Genomic DNA, 20,402 nt, shown 5'->3' on the forward strand with positions numbered 1-20,402 from the left:
AGCGGTTGTGGTGGAGCTCGGCTGCCCACTCGAGTAAAACCATCACAACTTATTGTAAAGAAAGTCAGTGACTGGCTTACAAGTTAAAGGTCTAAAAAAAATAGCAGTCTCAGAGGAGAAAACATCTTTATAAACCTACTGGCTTCTGAGGTGTTACGAGGTGTTACTTGGAACATGTTAAAGCTTTACTCTGGGAAAAAAAATAAAAAATAAAAAAATAAAAAAAATAAAGTAAGATAAAAATTCTCCTCTTTGGGACCATAGGCTTTAATTTAAAAAAAAAAAAAAAAAAAAAAAAAAAAGTGTTCATGGGCCAACAAAATCATGATAGTTGGCAGCAATTCAGACTGGCGTGAGTTTTTAAAGAAAAGTAAGCATGACACCTGTACTTATTAGTAGGTTTAGTTGACAATCACAGAAGGCAACATTGTTATGTACAGATTCAGAGCTAAAGTGTCATGTGAAGAAATGCATTAGGAAATGGAACATTAGGTTGAAGTTTTTTGTATGTTTTGAGTTCAAGATCATGATAAAATCCAGAAGAACTTTAAAATAGCAAATTTAATGGTAGTTAAGGTTTCCCTTTTTTATTGTTTAACCTTTACCCTTGATGTCAGCATTGCTTACACAAGTGTGGACAGAATGCTTGAAATGTTCTTTCTTAAAATCATTGAGCTTGTGGTAGCTGTATGACAGCAGAAACTAATGTTTGGAGCAAGGTCACCAAATGAGTAATGATCTCATGAACTGGGAGAATATGTATTGCATTATACAGTATGAAAAATTTGAATTTCAAGCTTGAAGTATTGTATTAATAATACTACTATAACTTACTAGAATCTTCCTATACTGCCTGCATTGTGTCTAACTTGTCATACAATGGCTTGGGTTGGAAGGGACCTTATAGATTATATATTTCCACCCCCCTGTCATGGGCAGGAATGACATCTACTGGATCAGGCTGCACCATCCAACCTGGCCTTGAACACTTCCAGAGATGAGACATCCACAACTTCTCTGGGCAACCTGTTCCAGTGCCTCACCACCCTTATAGTGAAGAATTTCCCCCTAACATCTAAATCTCCCCTTTCAGTTTGAAACCATTACCCCTTGTCCTATCACTATCTGCCCAAGTAAAAAGTCACTCTCCATCTTTTATATAAGCCCCCTGTAAGTACTGAAAGGCCACAAAGAGGTCTCCCTGGAGCCTCTTCTTCTCCAGGCTGAGCATCCCGAGCTCTCACAGCCTGTGTTTTTTGTTTGTTTGTTTGTTTTTAATAGAAGAGGTGCTCCAGCCCTCTGATCACCTTCATGGCCTTGCTCTGGACCCACTCTAACAGGTCCACATCTTTCTTGTGCTGGAGGCCCCAGACCAGCAGTACTCCAAGTGGAGTCTCATGTGGACAGAGAAGAAGGGAGACAATCACCTTCTTGACTTGGACATGCCTCTGTTGATGCAGCCCAGAAAGTGAACTGCATCCTGGGCTGCAAGTGCTCACTGCTGGCTTGTGTTGAGCTTTTCATCCACCAGAACCCCCAAATCCTTCTCTGCAGAGCTGTTCTCAGTGAATTCTTCTCCACATCTCTGCTCATGTCTGGGATTGCCCCAACCAAGGTGCAGCATCTTGCGCTTGAACTTTGTTGATTCTCATTAGGTTCACGTGGGCCTACTTCTTGTCCAGGTACCTTTGTATGACATCCCTTCCTTCTGTTCTGTCACTGGCACCACTCAAGCTGGTGTCGCCTGCAAACTTGCTGAGGGTGAACACAATCCCACTGTCTATGTCACTGAAAACATTAAAGAGCACCAGCCCCAAGATGAACCCCTAAGGCACACCACTCATCACCAGTCTCCACCTAGACATAGGGCAGTTGACCACAACTCTTTGGTGCAGCCATCCATTCAATTTCTTACCCACCGAATGGTCTACCTTTCAAATCCATCTCTCTCCAACTTGAAGATCAGGATGTCATGTGAGACTGTGTCAAAGGCCTTGCAGAAGTCTGGGTAGATGACATTGGTCAGTCTTCCATTTTTGACTGATGCAGTCACTCCATAATAGAAGGCCACCAGATTGGTCAGGCACAAATGGTGAAGCCATACTGGCTGTCTTGGATCACCTCCTTGTCCTGCATGTGTCTTAATATTGCTTTGAGAATGATCTGTTCCATGATGTTCCCAAGCACAGAGGTGAGACTCACTGGTCTGTAGTGCCCTGGGTCTCCTTTTCTACCCTTTTTAAAAATGGGAGTGATGTTTCCCTTTGTCCATTCCATGGGGACCTTGTTTGACTGTCATGACACATCAAATATGACAGAGAGTGGCTTGGTAATCATACCAGCCAGTGCCCTCAGGACCCCAGGATGCATGTTATCAGGCCCCATAGAATCACCTGCCAAGAGGTTCAGAGACTTGAGAGATGCAGGGAGCCTAACTGGTCGTGAAGACTGAAGCAACGAAGTTGTTGAGTACCTCACCCTTCTCCATGTTTTTTACCAGTTCTGCCTTTTTTATCAGAGGGGGTACACTCTTCCTGGCCTTTCTTTTTTAACCGACGTACCTGTAGAATCCCTTCTTGTTATTGTTTGCACCACTTGAAAAGCCTATTTCCATCTGTGCCTTGGCTTTCCTGATCCTATCCAGATGACATCCCTGTACTCTTCTCAGGCCATATGTTCCTGCTTCCACTGCCTGTGTATTTTCTTTTTACACCTCAGTTTGACCACCATTTCCTTGCTTGGCCAGGTTGGTTTCTTGTCCTGGTTTCAGGTAGGATAGACTTAATTTTCCTCCTAGTAACAGGTATGGTACTGTGTTTTGACTTTAGGATGAGACTAATGTTGATAACACACTGATGTTTTAATTGTTGCAGAGCAGTGCTTACATTAAGCCAAGGACTTTTCAGCTTCTCACTCTGTCCTGCCAACAGCCAACAGGCAGGCTGGGGGTGCAGCAGGAGCTGGGAGGTGACAGACCCAGGACAGCTGACCCAAACTGACCAAAGGATATTCCATACCATCTGATGTCATGCTGAACAATACATAGGGGGGGGGGGGGCCCCAGCTGCTCGGGCATAGGCTGGGCATCGGTCAGCAACTGCATTGTGCATCACATGTTTTGTACACATTATTTTTAGTAGTACTATTATCATTATTTTTTTTTTTATTTTTATTTTCTGTCCTAATAAACTGTCTTTATCTCAAACTACAAGATTTTACTTTTTTTTTCTGATTCTCTGCCCCAGTCCTCAGGGGGTTGGAGGGAGGTGGCGAATATCTGTGTGGTGCTTAGCTGCTGGCCAGGTTAAACCACAATACTTTCACATGTGGATGGAGAGCTCTTGTGCTGTAAGAAAAGTGTCCTTAAAGAGTTGCCAGCTCTGATCAGTTCACCTGTCCCTAAGGACAGTATTTCTGGGGATCTCATCCACTAATTCTTTACAAAGCTGGAATTTCTCTCTTCAGAAGTTCAGGGTCCTGACTTTGCTCTTTTCCAGGCTCATATTTATCACAAACTCAGCCAGGGCATGGTAGCTGTAGCCCAGACTGCCTCCGGTCTTGACCTCTTTGAGTTAATCGGCATTGGTGAGCACCAGGTACAGTAACGCTTCTCCTCTGGTTGGTTTGTGTAATATCTGGACCAGGATGTTGTCCTCAATGTTCTCTGTGAGCCTCCTGGGTTGCTTACAGCCTGCTGTGTGGCTTTCCTAGCAGACAACTGGGTGGTTGAAATCCCCCATCAGGATGAGTACCTGCAAGCACAATACTTCTTGTAGCAGAAGCATGAAGGCCTCATCAAGGGGATCCCCTTGATCAGGCAGCCTGTAATAGAACCCAACCACAAGGTGCCCTTTATTGGTCTGGTCTGTAGCTGTTACCCTCAAGCTCTCAACCTGTCTGTGGCTGTTTCTCAGAAGCTACTGGCATTCCATCCATTTCTTAACATAGAGAGCAGTTTGCTTTCTGTTCCACCCATAAAATAGAAAAATTGAAATAATTCTGAATCTAAGAATGTTTCTGACTTCAGGGGCTTCTCATGCAAGGCACTAGAGCTGTGCTTTTGAGGTTTTACTGTTCTTTTGAAGTAACCTGTTCTTGGCTCCACATGAGGATTCAGTATGGGTGTCAGCTGTTCCTGGCATTTTCACAGGAGCAAAGAAAATAAATGAAGAAAGCTACAGAACCTTCAGGTGAAATGCAGGTGATCCCTTGAAAGCAATGTATCTCTGCCATGCTGCTGATGTGACCTTCTATTTAATGGAGAAAGGAAAAAAGAGTTGTTAACAAGTATAGGTGTGTAGGCTAAAGTTGCAAACTACAATGCTTCATCCTTAATTATGCATTTGATATTTCTTATGTCAGCTATCAGCAGTAGATGCTTTTCACCATTGTGCAGCTGCTTCTTGGGTGGAGAAAGTGATAGCTGACAGGTGAGGAAATCTGGAGAAACAAGTAGAACTCATTAAAGAAGGGTAGAGAAGAGAAAAGGAAAAATATATTAACTGTAAAAGATGAGGTTGGGAAGGACAAGGGTGGCATGGGGTGACTGCCACTACTAGACGAAAGTGGAATAAGGGAGTTAAAAGGCTCCTGGCTCAACAAAGGTCCAGCAGTGAAGAAATATTCTTGCTTAAAGTAAAATAAAATATAATAATGATAATTAAAAACCTGCAATGTTTAGGATTATTGTTTACAGAGCTTGGGCTATTTGCTATAAATCCTTATGTGTGAGAATGTTGTCTATGGTCATCTGCATAAATCCAGTAAGGGTTTTGAAATAAAGCCTTGAACATAAGCATCCAAATTTGGAGAGAAATAGAGGATTTGGAGAGACAGTGTGCTAGAGGCAGCAGGAATGTCTACATCTGTTGTTCTTGTTTTAATTATTTTGTTTTTTATATTAAAAATTCTCCTTGTTGCCTATCCTAGCCCCTGGATATAACCACCTCTTTCTACTTTGTCATAGTCCAAACATAGCACTCTTTCCTTCCAGAATAAGGAATTAAAGGAATAGGTATAGACAGTACATTTACCTGTAGCCTAATACATAATTTGGTATAGAATGAAGTGATGAAAATGGTAAAAAGACTTTGGGGAATAAAACTGCATTTTAAAGGAAAAAAAAAAAAAAAAGGAAAACAAACAAACAAAAAAATACCTCAAAACATACTTTGCTGGGGAGTAGCTTTTCAGAAGAATACAAAATTAGCCTGTAGAGTTGGCTTCTAGAGTAGGCTACATAGCTACAGAGCTCAATTCTAATGCACAATAGAGAGGAGGGGTGAGGACAAAGACCTCAAGCAGAGGGCTAGAAGAAGGATAAGCTGATGAGGGAATATTGCTTTGAAGAAGTAGGTTAGTAAAAGGACATTGTCAATCTTTCAGTATGCTACAATCTTTCTGCATTTGACACACTGCATGCAGATTGTGCTAAAGCCATTACAGGAATAGAAGTATGCAGCTTATGCTGTATCCTGCATCCTTGCTCTTCTGAGAGACAGGAGTGACTGGGGTCATAATCACCGCTGGCATCAGCAGGTACAGCTTGCCTTGAGTCAGCGGAGCTGAACACCCACTCCTGGCAGCAGTAAAATCATCCTTGTGGATTTTTCATAGCCAAAAGACAACATTTCAAAGTGTTTCTATTGGGAATATACATTCAATAAAGTGATAATACAGTGTTTAACATTCTGGATATGTTATCCACTTACCTTTGTTCTGTAGATTATGTTTATCACCTGAGATGGAATAATATACTCAAGGCAAAGAAAACTACTTTTTCTTTCAGAAAATCATTTTCTAAGTGCACTAAAAGAGGAGGCTTGCTTTTCTTCTGGGTAAAAAAAAATCATTTTTTTTTTGTTTGAATGAAGCATTTTCATCTTCCCATTACTGTGATTTCAGCTCTGCAGAAGCATGACTCCTGTGGATGGCAACAGGGATTATCTAGTGATTACTGCATAGAGGTGCATGCATAGAATATTTCAATGCTATTATGTCAAGTGCAGCTGCTGCAGAAGCACAGCTTCTTGCTTTTTTTCCCTCCTTTCATTCAAGGCAGTTGTCTCAGTGTGGGGCTTGCTAGTGATCATATCCAGTCTGTAGTCTGATTTTTTTTTTTTTTTTTTTTTTTGGTAGGGTTGGGGGGGACACGACGAATGAGCACAGAGAACAAAACTCTAAACTAATAGATAATGACTTCAGATATCCAATGTTGGTTGTGCCAGTCCTTCAAAGACTGTACCCACACTGGTAAAACATGGCTGATTTCAGAATGTTTGGGGATATAGGTAGTTGGAGTATAGGCTTGGAGGAGGAGGGTATCTTCTTGTGTAGGTTTTCTCATTGGTTGGTGGGGGGGGGAGGGGGGGGGAGTTTTTTTTTTTGTTTGTTTGTTTGTTTTGCTGGTGGCTTGGTTTCATTTACTTTCATTTAAAAGGTATGCCTTATGTGCTTTATTTTCTCCTTCCTCCTGAGACAGCAGAGACCTGGACACCTGTCTAGAGAATGACTTAAAGATCTGCAACAGGAAGGAGTGAGGTTCTTGCAGCAGGTTCAAGAGGAAGATATTGCCTGGAAAACATCCCCTCTGAGCTTGTTCATACTCTCTCATGCTCTTTTTCTGAATAAATTTTACTCTGTTTAATGTCTTAACCTTGGTCTTGGAGAAGTTGCTAGCTAAACATGTCTGTTTTGTCTTAAGGATAGGACAAAACTAAGTTTTATAAAAACAAGAAAACTTCTGGGAACAGGGAAAAGAGAGGGAAAGGGTCCATGGGCAAGAAGGGGCAGAGGGCTAGGAGAACCTATGGGACGTGCAGCTGGTGTAACGGAGGCTGTAAGTTCAGAATAAAGCAAGAAACTTGGTGAAGATACTGGGTTGTGGATGGAAAGAGAAGTGAGTAGGTCTGGATGCACGGCCTTTAGAGGAGTAGGCTTCTGTTTTTCCTCCTTCATTCTTGTCAACTGCCCAGTTGTTCAGGGTCCTGTTCCATGACAGTACAGGCACTGAACTAAACTTCTGGTACTAGATGTACAAATGATCAGGATGAAATGCAGATGTCTTGGAAACAGTACAAAGGGTATTGATCTTAAAGTGTCTAGAAAATAAAAACCCAACTCTGAGAAAATTCACTAATACATTTTTTCACAAAGCAAGTATCTGCAGAGGGGGGGAAACTATGGACTTCACAATGCAAAGCTCAACTGTACAGTAATTTAATATTCCATGTTGGGCTACAGCTTGATAGATATTTCATATTTAGACAAAGAAGAGAGGGGGAAGTATGCAAAATATTCAGGTCATAAGCTTTACCAAAGTTTTTGTTGTTGTTTTGTTTTTTTTTTAATATCCACAAATAAGTTCTGATGCTGACTTCATATCAGGTAAGGTAGTTGAAACAAATATCTGTGTCATAATGAAGTCTGCTGAATAAGTAGGCAGGTGAGTTAGAGTTGTAGAATGAGCCTGAAATTCCTATACAGTGCTGCCAAATTTTGGATACATCACTGGTTCTCATCCTGACCTATTTCAGCATTTGCCTGAAATGATGCAAATCATGCCCATGATACCCTGACTCTCTTCCCTAGTTTTATAGACCTGTATGATCATATCATATGTGTCTGTACCTAAGTTAATGCACACCTAACCTATCATAGTCTAATGGGGCAATAGAAATTATAACTTACCTAAGATTTGGCATCATGTTGAAGATGGAATAACACATTTCACTCTTAGGCTTAGGTTAGAGTGTTTCTTGGCTGCAAGTTACAGTGGATAAATTCCATTCTGAAGTGAGTTTGGACAAATTCTTCCCTTCTTGCATGCTGTATTTTCTGATACATGAGTAGCAATTTGTGCTACTGAAAAACATCGTGTACTTTTTGGCTCTTGCATAGTAGAGTACAGGATTATAAATAATGACATTTATATTTTAATTAAAAAAAAAAAAAGAAAAAGAAAAAAAAAAAAAAGAAAACCAAACTTCAGTTCTTCCTGAAAGATCAACAAAGTACAAAAACGATCAAAGCAGATGAAATTAGTTATGCTGTTGGAATTGCAAGTGTCCTTAACATACAACACAGTTGATTTGCACACATACAGTAGACACTTGCATTTGTAAATTGAACTTCCATAAAAACCAGCACATAATGTTTGAATATCTAGACATTTTGAGTTTATTTGAATTTTCTAATGAATCAGTTTATTTGAGAGGGTAGGAGAAGAGAAATATCCTCTCAAACTCTAATCAAAGTCAGTATTAGAAACATCTGAAAAAGTAAATAGTAGGTTCAAGTACATATACCGAAGTGGAAAAATTTGTAAAGTGTTCTTAAGGGACTTGATCCAAAGCTGTGTAATTCAGAATTAAGACTGTTATTTACTTCAGTAGGATAGAATTAGTCATTTTCATGACATCTTCATTATTGTTTTGGAGGGGGGTTGGTGGCTGTAGTGTTAATGACATTCACAGCTTGTCATAAACTGAGAAGAGTTGGTAATGCTAACTGAGAAGATAACATAGAAACTGACAGAAATGCAAGCCAAGTGAGTGAAATGTAAACTAAAATGTACAATCACTGTGAGGAGGCAGGAGATGAAAAATGTGCTCTGATAGAGATGCAGGCTGGTGAAAAGTACATCCAGCTGAATACTGAAAATACTAATTTTAAAATAATTATCGTCCAAGGAAATGTCTGCATTTTCAACTGTTGCTTAAATATTTGGCTGGTTCAAAATATCAGAAATATTTGTTCTATGTTGTAGCTAAAAAAAAAAAAAAAAAAACGACTGAGTTTTCAAGCAGAGACTGTAGGTATGTATCACAAAATCAGTCTTTCATTTCATTTCTTTTTCATTTTAATTTCTTTCATCAGTCTTTCATAGAGCTCTGAGGTACTAGGCAGTGCAATACCTACCTACCAATTAATGATGAGATTTGGATAAGTGATGAAAAATCCTAATGGAGCTGGAGGAATTTTGCAAAAGAGATTGAGGGTTAAGACTGAATTCAAAGTCCTTTGAGTACAGTAGTTCCCAGCAAACTTACTAAGACATGATGCAGCAGTTTCCATGTACCTAGACAAGTTTTATGATGTTTGGTGGGCAGATAGACAGATCAAGTGTCAGAAAGGTTATGTGAGCACAAATAATAAAAGTAAGAAAGTGAAACTTTTAAGCTACTCTTCTTTTTTACTTATGTATTAATGTTTTTACTTGTGTGTTCAAGCATGTTAGATCCTGATTACATATTTAATCAATAGCTAGATAGCACAATGAGTAGAGCTTAATTTTCTGCAATTCCAAAATGGGAAATGTTTTCTTGGTTTATTTTTGTATTTAGGGAATAAATAAGATTCTTGGTGTTTCCTCTGTCCCCCACCGCTCCCCCCACCCCTGTTGAACTCTGTAAGCATATTTTTCATTATTTGAAAGTGATTAACTGAATCAAATTGTCCAATAGGAGACTGTGATTTAGAGGTATGGCTTTGAAATTCTGAATATGGCAGGGGAAAATGTATTCTAATGATCTGTGTGAATTGTTAATGGAAAGCGAGAAGCATTGCTATGCTATATATCCAGGGGGGAGGGAAGGTTAATAGGAAAACATGCATGCAGGTTTAAGTCTTTAGAAATCTCCTTACATAAGCACTTAAAAATTGTCTAAAGAGCCTGTCAATTTAGAGGAGAAAATGCATCTCTGGAAATATACATGAAGGGTGAAACAGTGTGCAGTCTCTAATCTGCTTTAGCCTTATTTGAGTAAGGGTCAGGTTTTCCTGCTCACTTGAGAGAAGTCTTGATTACGCCGGTCTGTGCCTCTTCTGTGAGCTTTAGTAGCTGCAGAGTCTTTATCCAGACTGACCCCAATCCTGGACCTGAGGCATTATTCCACAGTACAGCTGGGGGCAGGGGGGATCCGTAATTTCTCTAACTTTTATTCTAAATCCACCCACTTTGTACTATACTTCCCACATTGACAAGGATATTCTGTGCATTAATGAAGATGAGTAAGGAAAACTTTTGCTATAACACATCTTATGATTCCCTCACCTCCCCAGAGCTCTGCTGAAACTTCCCAGGTTATATAAATTCTTTTCTCATGCTCCCTTTATCAGATGATGCATTTAGAAGGCAGATTTGACCCTGATATTGCATATGGATGCAGTCAGGTGTGACAGACTTTTCCTATAGCAGTATATTGTCTGGGAAGGAAACAATCTAGTACATATTCACTACACATGCATGCATCCTTATGCACTTGCAAGCAAGAACATGAATTTTCTACAGACAGAAAAATCCTTCTATTTTGCTCTTCACAAGTTCAGAAGTAGCATGCATATCCACAGCGTCAGATACTAAACCTAACTAAGCACATGGAGATGCAAAGTTTGTCTCAAGGATGATAGGCTATTGTGAGGTGCTTAATGTAACTTTCAGTATCCCTTTAATGTCAGCACAGGTCTAAGAAGTAAGTCTGAAATTCTAAATTGATCTGTTAAGGTGAAGAACTAAAGGAACTGACTTAACCAGAGATATACTGGGTTTTTCATATCCTACACACTATTAGAGTTTTGCAGTCCACAAGTAAAATTTTACAGGCCACTAGTCTAAATGTGAATTATTGCCCTGGGTGTTGCAGAAATGGGAAAAAAAAAAAAAAATCATTTTAGAAATGTTTTTTTTCTATGCAATTAAAATTTCATAATCATATATAGGCACTTCAGTTTAGGACATGTGCCTAGTAACTGGATCAGCATTAAATACTTTAATATTGTCTTTGGAACAGTTGGTCTCTGCATTTATAATCCACAACATGAAAGAATTTAGGCAATGGATAGGAGCTGCTATTATCCATAGTGGTAAATGTTTTTATATAATTGTTGTTTTTATCAAAATAGGCATACTCAATAGCCCTGGAGATTGGTTAAATCATATGTAGCAAAATTCACATTAACTGGTTCAATTTTAAGCCTTTAAAAATGCTCAGTATGAATTCAACGACTCTGAATTATTTATCTGTTCATCATTCAGTGAGGCTAGAATAACTGCCACTGAATATTTGTTTCACAAACCTTCTGAGATTGTGTAAAGTACATTTTATATATTAACAGTGGACAAAAGAGAAAAGCTGCTCTTAGAGCATACAAACAAGACAAACCACAAAAGCCAGAGAATTCAGATTTAAATATGTAATTTAAAAGATGCCCTTGCCTTTGAATTTGCAGGGTTTTGTTAGCATATATCTGAGCCACAGTGTGATTTAAATCCAGGTTTTTGTCTACAACAGGTTTCTGATTGAAACAAGATAAAAAGCTCTTTGAATTCATTGTTCATGTGCATTTGTAGAGCAAAAAGCTATCCCACACAAGTGTCAAGCTAGATTTTTTTCCTTATATTTGATTCATAAGACACAGGGATTTTGGTTCCATTTACGTTTAAGACAGACAAAAATTCTTTCACTTGAAAATGATGTGAAGATCTTTCTTTGGAGCTACTTAATAGCATGTTATTGACTTTTCTTTCAGAATATAAAGTTATTTCTAGAAAACATACTAAAGACAACTACAGTATAACTAGTTTGTACCATTATCAAAATTATATGATATGGTATTATGTAAGCATATAAACTTTCCACAAAGAAGTCTTCTAAAAAGGTCAATTCTCCCAACCCCTGTTGAGATTTATCCAGCAGGTATGCTTGTATTTCTGCTTGTTGAACTGATTGATGTTGAATTACTAAAAGTAGCAAAATCTAACCAGAAATCTCATCTCCAAGTCAAGCTGCTTCCTTGAGTCACTAATTTCTCACTCTCTCTTTTAAATCTCCTCATAAGCTGCACAAGCATGGTATATTTCCCTTCTTCAAACTCCACTTGGCTGCCACTGCAACTTTTTTTTCTCTTTGCTTTTATGTTCTTTGAATTCAGTGCTTAAAGCATTTGCTTGAAGTTTTGTCTTCATGCAGCTAACATATTTTTATACCCATTGCAAAACACTTTCTAACAGCCTTTTCCCAAAGAATGTGCTTTACTATATCTATACCTTCTCTGCTTTTACAATTCTTAATTAGCTTCCTTGAATTTATATTGTTAGCTTTTTTAACTGACTTCCCTCCACCCTGTTCAACTTTTCTTTTTTTTTTCTTTGTAGTTTTTTTTCTTGTTCTTTCTTCTTCAGATTTCCTCACACTTCATGTGTGGAGAAGGGTGTTTTGGGGCTGGGTGTTTTGTTTGTTTTCAAGCACTGTTATGGATTGTTCAAGAACTGTGAAGAGCATTCCCCAAGTCTGTTCTAAACTGACAGATAAATAGATTACTTGAGAGAAATGTACTTTACACAGCTTGATCTTGCCCTGTACTGTATTTGTTTAACTAAAACATTGCTATGCAAATGAACCCCCTTCTTCCAACACATACGCTTCTGCAAAGTTGAAAAACATTTTTCTCCTTCTGCCCCAGGAACAGGAGCTTTAAGTATTTAAAACAGGAGTTTTAAGTACTGCTCAGCAAAGTTCATTAAACTGGTCTTCTAAGATGAAAGAGTTATGTGGACCTGTGATCCAAGGAAGCTCAAGAGCAACCAAGATGGTAGAGAAGGCTTAGGCTATTGTTTGCATTGTAATGCTGTCTTCCTTAAATAAAGGCAACTAGTGTCACTGAAGTACATTTGAAATGTTTAATGAAGCTCAATATGGTTTCCACCAAATTACTTTCTGAAAACCAAGTATGTATCAACAAACATGACCCTTCTTTAGTACACACTGTATCTGCAGATCCTTTCTTAGTATGTTTCTCATAGACTCCCACTCACTCACAGGATGGTTATTTTAATGTGGTGTATTGAACTAAATAAGGGTGGCACAGAATATACAGGGAATGACTGAAGGACTGAAGTAGGGTGGAAAAGAACTTTTTTCATCTTTGTCTTGGGGTTTGGAGAGGACTGAGGGGGAGATGCTAGTTAGAGAGCAGAACATTGCTTCATATGCAATTTTTTTCCACCTTGACTTGAGTTGTTCTGTGGTGGACATAACTTTTCTTCATTTGATTTGTTTTAATGTGATTACACTGCTAACGCAAAAGTCTTGGCTTAACTTTTCTAGGAGGAACATGCCTGGCATGGCTAGTCAAACGTGTTACAAAGAAGAAAGGGGGGGAACCTGTCATTCCCACCTCCCAACCCTGGATTTCTTTCTTTAGTGACTTTATTGATGTTGATCAGAGGGAGAAACTTTTTTCCCATGAGTAACAAGAAATTTGTTAAGAATTTACAAAGAAATCCTTAACACCTTAGAACCTCTAGATGAAAATACAATAGGGAGCCTTGATTTGCTACCATATGTATTTATTGAAGACTACCTAACAGAGGGAAACACGTGTTTGAAGAGCATTGAACGTGATCTGCTTCTGTACATTTTAAGCTAACACTGTATCTATCCAATATCTTCTTGCTAAAAACTGACACCAGAACTGAGGGAGAAACATATTTTCAGAATACATATTCCACACAGTATCTGTACAAGCAGCAGGTGTCTGGGTGTTTTGGGGCCACTGCATGAGGTGATGCTTGGGCTGCCCCATGCTGGCCCCACTGCAGGGCACAGCCGGGCTTTGCAGCCAAGATGGCAGTGCCTCACCTTGGGAGCAGCCTGGGGAAGGAAGGGCAAACACCACATGGCAGGGGTTGGTGAGGAAGCAGTGTGAGGAGTGACCCTGCACAGATAGCAAGGGGAGAGGAGGTGCTCTAGGTGCCAGATCAGAGATGTCCCTGAAACCTGCTTTGGAGACCATGGTGGAGCAGGGGAAGAGTGTGAGGAGGAAGAAGTGACAGAAAGGAGCTGTCTTTCTCATTACTCCATTTTCACTACTCCATTTTTAATTGACAATAAATTAATTTCCCCCAGTTAATTCTGTTTTGCACTTCACAGTAACTGCTGTGTGATCTCCCTGATTTTGTCTCAACACAGGATTTTTTTCTTCTTTCTTTCTCCCTGTGTCCTGTTAGGGACAGGGAGTGAGAGAGGGTGGCTGGGGTCTGGCAGCCAAATGAAGTCAGCCCACTAGTTTCAAAGCTCTGCTCAGTTTTGAGGGAGATCAGCACAAAGGTACATCAGTATCGATGAAAGACATGGACCGCTGTTCTAATAACAGACCTTTTTCTAGGTGCTTTCACATGTTTTTTCTTAAGATGTCAATCATACCTTCTGGATGCATCTCTTCCAGCTCTCCTTCCTTTGGAATAAAGGACAAACAATACAGTGTTAGTATTATGTTGTTCACCATGCAGCTGCAAATGTCCTCAAAAATGGGGCAGAAGGGACAACATGACAGACAAGATGAGTTTGTGTAAGAAAAAGCTTCCAAAGCTGTAATTAGCATTGAAAGACCTAATATTTGAATATCATCAGCAACAGTAAACTGCTAGAATGCATATAGTGATTGTGCTCTATATGCTTTTTTTATAGCTTTAGGAAAACTTTTTTTTTCTTTTTTTTTTTCTTTTTTTTTTTTTTTTTTTTTGGTGGGGGGGGATTTAAAGCTGAGGATGTGATAAAGAAAACCAGACTTTCTTAATTGTGATTGTTCATCAACGTTGACATCTGTAGGTCTTACTCTGTCATTCTTATTTATTTGGGCAAAGCATTATAATGTCTTCAGCACATGTACAACCACACTTGAGCTTGAAGCAATCTTTTTAAGTCTTTTTTTTTTTTTTTTCATAATCTGTTCTCTAATAGGGTTCCAGTTTATATCATGCTGTTTCAGAAATATGTAGTACCTATAGCTGTCATTGCACTTGTCCCTGTTAGCTTCCTTGTCTGCTATCAAGCTTCTACTATGAAGATGCTGGAATTATACATTTCTGATGACACAAGAACACTTTATTCCCATTACATGTAGCCTTAAGTATACACATTACTCATACCAATACTGTAATTTATTGACAGTGTTGAACCATCAGTGTCCTAGTTAGCACGGTTAAGTACTGTAGCTTCAGTTACTAGACAGAATGACATTTTGTTCAGGGAGCTTGTTATTACTTTTTGATTTTACACACTGGATTAAAACCAAAACACAGACTGGCTCATACAGAGGGGTAGGGTAGGAGACAGGAGTGGTTGACGATTTGCAGAACACAGAATTTAGAGGTAGACCAAACCTGAGAAGCTGAATTCAAAGACAGGGATTTTTTTTGTGGTTGCTCTTTTAAAGAGCGTTGCATCTTTGCTCTTTAGTTCACACAAATGTGAAACTATTGAATATTAAGGAATTCCAACCAAATGGCAATATTAGCTTCAAATTAGATCATTTGAAGTTCCTGTGTTGGAAGGGAATACAAGAGATCAATAAGAGGATTGTTCATTCTGAATCTGGAATGAGCATTCTGCAGAAATTTGTAATAAATATTGAGATTAGTATGAATGCTACATGAATAACAAATATGTGTTTAAGAGGGGTTAAGAAGGGCTTCTGTTGATAATGAAGAACACTGTTCCCAGGACACTGCTCCCAGGTTGCTATATATAGTGGTAAAATGGAGAAATGTTGTCTGTATGTAGGTATATAATACTGATACTGCCAAAGCACAGGCGTTCTCCACAGGCAAGAAAGCAGCAGAGGAGCTTCCATTTGAACGCCGGCATGACTGCAACAAAGTTGCAGCATATTACATAAGCCTTTTTTTTTCCTTTTTTTTTCTGTTCACACCTGGGGGAAAAAGGACACACTCCAGTAAAGCAAGACAAAAAAATGGCTGAGCAGTACCTTGTATCATGTCTAAAGACACTTAAGTAAGCAACAGTCTGAAGCAAAAAGCAGTCTATAACAAGTGCTAATTCCCTGTTGGAGGTAAACCACATGTCTGTTGTCAGCAGTTAAGAGGAATTCAAGAAACATGGTGAGAACCTGAAAACTGCCATTTTTAAAATTATTTTTTTATTATTATTATTATTTTTCCCTATCTTGTATGTGTGAACCTGGCCAAACCATACAGATTCATTTCCTGTTGCTTCTGAGTGCAGAAAGTAATTTTGATTAAAGGCTTAAAAGAAAGAAAAACAAAATAAACAAACAAAAAAGTAGGAATCTTGATGTTCCAGAAAGGCATATGCTGACTGGTTTTAATATAATTCCTAGATTTTTGAAATTGTAAGACAAAGCACACTTTTAACTACTGTTGCTAGACCACAGCAACAAGCATGTGTTTTCAGTCCATAGGACTTCATACTACAGATCTACTGTAATTTAACAGTGCAGTGCTCTGAATGTGTATTTCATGAAACTTGGGAGAGGACACCTTCTAAGATTAATCCTGAGCTTAATAATAATAATAAAGTTTTAATACCTTGCATTCATTTGTCTTTCATTAAGCTTAGGTAATTCCAATTATACTGAATACATGTGACACTGGAAAAAAAAAAAAAAAAAAAAAAAAGAAAAAAGAAAAAAGAAAAAAAAGATATTACCTGTGTCAAATAATATTAATAATAATAAGGCAGGTCTCTAAACGTACACTTTCTTTCTAAAGCAGGGTGTACTTGGTTAATCATCTTCTGGTTTCAGGGTCCTTAGGATATATTTGGATCATGATTTTTGCTATACCTATTAAACCCCTTAGTTAGCTAAGTGCACTGTTCTTTTACTGATCTTAAATAAAAGCCTTTAAAGGAAACACCAAATGCTGAAAGATAAATTGTGCCTTCATGTACGAAGGTACATAGATATTTCTAATTGATACAGGAGAGTCACTTTGAGCTTCTTGTTGCTTTTCTGGGGGGTTGTGACTTAGTATTTGAATGGAACCTGAACACAATGGTAGTACACTGTTTAAATTTAGAAAAGTCTACACTTAAGCCTCTCTTCCTACTATATCTTTTAGATAACTTGAGGCAAGTTATAATAATGCAGCTGTTGTTTTCAACTGATCCTGTAGTTCTCTTGAGTGGTACATATCTCAGGAGATACCCGATTGTTTGGTGGAAAAGGACTTGAACATACAATCCTCTCACGTGTGGATGTGTCCAAACAAGAAATGCCCACCCTGGTTATAATTAATCGTAAAGGCTACATTTACTTGCCCTTTTTTTTCTCTCCACTCAAGTCACAGGTGCAATGACCAAAAACTCTTAAAAGGATCCATGTTAGTGTAGTGAGAAGCCTGTATAGTCTGATCAATACCTGTTCATGTCAGTTTCCTTTTACACATATACTGTTTATTCAGTGAAGATGTATGCATAGTATAGGATTAAACATACAAGTTTGATGTTGCATTAGGGCTGTCTCAGCATGTTTTTAGTACCCTCTCAAGCAGCTGTCCATCTTCCAGATGCTGCTTTTTCAGCAGAGAAGAAAGCTCTAATCATGGACAACATTGCTTTGGTTATGCAAGGATGGGAATAGATCTCTATTTAGGGGCAACATCTTGTTTCTTGACTACCCGTAGCCATAAGGCATACAGCCCTCCCTGCCTACAGTAGGACAACTTACACTTACGCTTCTCAAAACTGAGTTTGTCCTCCACTGTCAATATATGTCAATAATACTTAACAAAAGTACTTTCTGAAAACCTGCAAAAGATTTGTAAGAAACATTACATAGCAAAAATGCAGTAAGGGAGGGGAGAGACAGGAGTTAGGCAATTTCACTTAAATTCATAAATGTAAAAATCCATTTCAAGCATTGTTATTTGATATTGCTTTGATATCCCTTTACTTTTTTTCCATACACATAATGCTCACTGTGTACCATCAGGACACTGAGAAACGTTAGTGGGTAATGAGAAGCACAACAGACTATTTTTGGCTGTTGTGATGTCATAACGTCCTTGGACACCACACGTTTCTGTTCCTTCCAAGTTTATAATGTATTAGGGGATTTTTGTAAGGCTTTGACATATCTGATAGCAAAGATCCTAATTTTCTTCCTGAGTCTATTTTTCTGTAGTATAGTTGGCTTTGTGGTTAGGAAAGGATGTTCTAATAGTGTAATATAGAAATATTTCCTTGCATGCGTTTCCATCAGCTGTCCCTTTAAATATGCCAGAGTTAAGAAATTGCAGCCATTAATTAGCCATCTGGTAGCTGATGATTCATCTCTGTCACTCAGTGATTTGTTTTGTTTTTCCTTAAAACCTGGGTTTTCATATGATCACGAGAGAATAAATATTCAAGGGGTTTCACTGAGTTTAGGACTGCTATCCTCCTTGACATGCTCTCTCTTTTGCAAATGTAATGAGAGGGACAGGCATTTCAGGGGCCAAATCACTTCCATGTGCGAGTGATGACAGCCATGGATTTCAAAGCATTCAGTTCTCATCCCCTTGCTCCTAGAGGTGTGGACCAAAAGTTCTCCTACCTATCTATGTACACTTTTAAACACTCTGCGTTCAGACAGTGATGTCAGCTCTTCCACTTTTTCTAAACATCGGTTAAAGACTAGATTGAAAACTAAGACGTTGCCAGAAAAAAAAATTGACTCAGTGGCACCCTCTGTGCTTTCTTGCCTTGCCTGTTAGTCTTTGAGAAAATTAAACATGAATGAGGAAGGACAGGGAAAAGAATCAATGTTCAGTCACTACAAGGCTTTTGCATGAAAATGACCTCTTGTTATTTTAGCACTGTTACTGTTACCATACTTACAAAAAAAAAAAAAAAAAAAAAAAAAAAAAGTTTTTATTATGGATGTTCTAGTTCTGCATTTACATAGGAACCTGATATTTGTATACTAAAAGGTGATAACTGCTGAAGTTATAATTAGGATGTTTGGAAAGAAGGGGGAAATGGTATAGTAATTAAGGTTGAGCTGTCCTTTAAATTCATCTCCATAACATTTAAATGCATTCATTAACTCAATACGTAATTGGGAGGCATGCCATTAAGGCAACAGTTCTAAATGTTTATCAAATTACTTCCAATCATCAGTGTATCTTGATGACGCCTGGCAATCCGGTGTGTGGACATCAATAAAATACTAATTATGAAATACTAATTGTAATCACTCCATAAGGTCTAAAAAGAAGCATCACTGTTTAAATTAAATTAAGTTAATTTTATTGACTTAATTATTGAAGGATGAGCTGTTCCAAGCTGTAAAATTCTGAACTGACATTTCAAATTACTTCCATACTTATAATTAATGCCAATTCTTCTAAAAGCAAAGACCACAAACAAATAGATGCTGGAGATAATAGGTCACACAAATTAACACATGCTTGCTCACCAACTGTTAAAAAATAGTTTGTTTTCAAATCAGTTTTCCTTTTTTTTCTTTCAGTAGAGGGAAAAAAAAAAAATCTACCATCTCAAGCTGTTTTTTGTTTGTTTGTTTGTTTTTGATTGTTTGTTTTTATGTAAACTCATTGTATTCATCACATAGAAAACCTACAATTGCGATAAGTGTGTGTTAACAGATAGGCAAAATGTATAGGGTAACTCGCACTCTTTCCTTCTCTGCAATCTCATTGTTCAGTATCTGGGCTCACAACTGGCCCTAGGGCAATACAGTAAATAACAAATCTCATTGATAAATTCTAGAGCATTAATAATGTAATGAATGCTCTGAGTTGAAGGAAATGTTTCTATCCAAACCTTAGATATTCAGAAATTAAAAGATATTTAAATAATTCTAGTTTTATTTTTCACTGTTTTAGGAGAGGTTTGGTTTCCAGTTGTAATAATCAAGTAATTATTTATAGGCACATTTATGAATTTTACTAGGGTTTGTTCACTGTTAACTGGTTTCTCTGTAAAAGAATTATACAAGCAAATACAGTTTTATATTCAGAGCTCTGTTTCATTTACACAGCAAAGAGTAACAGGGCAGTTTGCTGGGGATAGGGAGGATGATACACAAGGTGCTGATATGTGGATGTGCTGGGGTTGTGACAAAGTCTTGGTGCCTCACAAACAGAATAAGGGCTATTAGCTGCAGGCTACTTAAAAGGCATGTTGCTGGATTCCTTTACACAGCAGAAGATATTGCACATGAGCTTACAAGGATTGTCTGAGTGTTTTTTCAGACAAGGTCTGAAGGCACATAATTGAAATCCACACTTTATTCTTAAAGTTGTACTAAGAATACTCCCTTGAATACTAAGATGGGGAAATAGGATAGAGCTAAGATTTCCTAGACAAGCTCAGATTTAGGTTTTGGGAGAATGTGGTTTGAGAATGACTAGAACTTTATCTGCTGTGGAGTTTTTCAGAGTAAAATTCCAATGAGCATACAGTTTGGGTCAGGTATCTTGCAAAAGCTTCAGACATACTTAAGTCTGTGCTACATGTAATTCAACTTCTCCAGGTTTTCACCTATAAATATTAATAATTATTTGAAAGGTATGTAACTGAGTTTCCATTACTCTGAAAAAAATATAAAATTATCTGTAAAATTATATCATGAGA

The sequence above is a fragment of the Oxyura jamaicensis genome, chromosome 1 (assembly GCF_011077185.1).
Source record: "Oxyura jamaicensis isolate SHBP4307 breed ruddy duck chromosome 1, BPBGC_Ojam_1.0, whole genome shotgun sequence".
Classification (NCBI taxonomy): Eukaryota; Metazoa; Chordata; class Aves; order Anseriformes; family Anatidae; genus Oxyura; species Oxyura jamaicensis.